Source organism: Euphorbia lathyris, chromosome 4, assembly GCF_963576675.1.
Source record: "Euphorbia lathyris chromosome 4, ddEupLath1.1, whole genome shotgun sequence".
In the NCBI taxonomy this organism is placed as follows: Eukaryota; Viridiplantae; Streptophyta; class Magnoliopsida; order Malpighiales; family Euphorbiaceae; genus Euphorbia; species Euphorbia lathyris.
In genome coordinates, this window is record NC_088913.1 from 78112366 (window position 1) to 78114706 (window position 2341).

Here is a 2341-nt window from a genome sequence, read left to right on the forward strand (position 1 = left end):
GAAAAACAATGAGACCAACATGAGGCATCTATTTGATCTCCTGAAAGAAAGGAGAGAAAGGGCCGTCATATGCATGGAGGCATACATGCTACACATCAAGTTCACCCATGATAAAAAAAGTCAGGCCACAACAATTCTTCTTTGGTGACCTTGTGACGTGAAGCATTGAGGCATTGCACTCCAAAAAAGACAAGGGAAAATTAGTAGCAAGTGAGAAGGCACATACCAAATAATAGAATGTGTACAAGATGAAAGAGTTGGATGACGTGCCTGTTCCCCGGACCTAGAACGCCAATGCACTCAAAACGTTCTACCAATAAATGCCCTTCTTAATTCGCCCCATGCTCTCTAAATAAAGATTTTTTTTTTGTAATTTTTAGTTCAACTTCCTATCTACAAGGTTAGTCGAAAACAAGTAACAATAATTACATCATTTATTTATCTTCACTTCGGTTTTAATGTGGTTTTTAAAGTTCCCTTAGATTAGATTAAAGGTGAATCCTATACATGCTACAAGGATTTTGATAACAATCTCCTGTAAAAAAGATTCTAAAAAACTCTATTGGATACATAAAACAACTTCAAACCCTCTGAGGCTCGCATCTGCATCTATTCGATTAAAAATCATAGTATAAAGATCGAAGCAAAAATGTGGAACGTTCAGCAAAAAATTGATAAGAGAAACAACTAAATCAAAAACTACTTTATATTCATTAAAATATAAAAATACGTTAATAAAAAACAATAAAACAAAGCTAAGCACAAAAGGAACTCCAAAAGAATATTCACTCTACATCCTGTACACGCTGCAGGAAGAGATAAAAAGGAAAGGAAGTCACTCTAGATATGGCAATGTAGGGGTATAAGGGACACTAGGTTGCCAAATGTAACCGCACACTCACATTCAAGATCGAACACACGAAACGTCGCAATCGTCCCATGCACAACTTCAATAAGCTCATTTTCTTCCCTTCACCCACTCCCTAGTTCAGACATCAAGAAACGACACAAGCCGGGTACGCTCATTCCAAAACCTATATTAGGGACAAACACTAGTACAAAAATGGTCTATGGTCACAGTCGTTTACCATCATTAGTCACGGTTATTCGACCGTGGCCAAAAGAGACGTGGCAAATACTTGGTGTCTTTAGCCACGGTTGGTTGACCGTGGCCAAAGAGGCATTAGAGTCGGTTTTTACGTATAACCGACTCTAATGCCCTCTGTTTTGACCACGGTTGTTTCAAATAATCGTGGTTAAAGGGGTCTTTAGCCACGATTGTTTGTAACAACCGACTCTAATGCTCTGATCATTAGAGTCAGTTATTGTAACAATCGTGGCTAAAGATAATAACTTTAGAGTCTGTTGTTCGTAACAACCGACCTTAATATTATTGTTTTTAGAAATTTTATAGCAGTAGGTACAAATTGAATCTGCTCTATTTTTTCCTACTGTATTACTGTAATTAATGGTAAACGAGATTAGTTACCCTAAGTCGTTTACCGTAATCGAGATTGATCCTATTGTATTACTTTTTCCATAAAGCTCAAAATCAATTTAGTCAATATCCAGAAAAACAAAAACAAATTGAAGGGTCCAACAATATTCTATTCCATAGAAAAAATTAAAACAGAATCCAACAAACATTACAAAAAAAGCTGTCCTATCAACTCTGAAGCCTGACCAACAAGGTCAATGTTCCTACTTCTTCTCTTCCTTCTCGGCCTCTGCAGCTCTTTTCATCCTAACACCAACATGGTGTGCATTTGTCCACTCTAATCGAAGCTTGTTGTATGCCCTGAATGACTTCATCTCCTCAACCACCTTAACAAGCTCCACAGATATGGTTTCTCACGCACAATTGGTATGAATTCTCCTTGGACTTGAGTTGCTATTGCCAACTCCTCAGGGGCAGAATCCCCAGCCTTAGACTTGCGAGCATACCTTGGGAAGACAGCCAGTTTGGCCTTGTATGTCTTCAATCTCTGAACGTTGGATTGAAGTCCCTCCAAAGATCTGTTTTTCCTTCTATGGTCAACAGATATGCCAATTGTAGGGGCAAGTTTCTTTGGAATTCCAGCAGCCTTGAGTTCTTCAAGTGTAAACCCTCTACTAGCCCTCAATTTCATATTGTACTTCAATGTCTGTCCATGAACAATTGGGCGAAGAGGTCCTGCAGTTGGTCTAGGGAAGATCTTCACAGGTTTCGTTTGACGAGCCACCCGTCTCCTTGTTTTCCCAGCGGGTTGGTTAAACCATGTCTTGACATAATTTTGCCAGTGCTTTTTCAAGTGCCATTAGGAATAACATTGTTATGCTTCACCATGTCTTGACATAATTT

The 2341-nt window shown here is 38.7% G+C and overlaps 1 pseudogene; it reads right to left on the reverse strand.

The window, feature by feature from the left end:
* Positions 1 to 1522: 1522 nt before the first annotated feature.
* LOC136226375 (large ribosomal subunit protein eL13z-like) lies at positions 1523 to 2341 on the reverse strand (annotated as a pseudogene).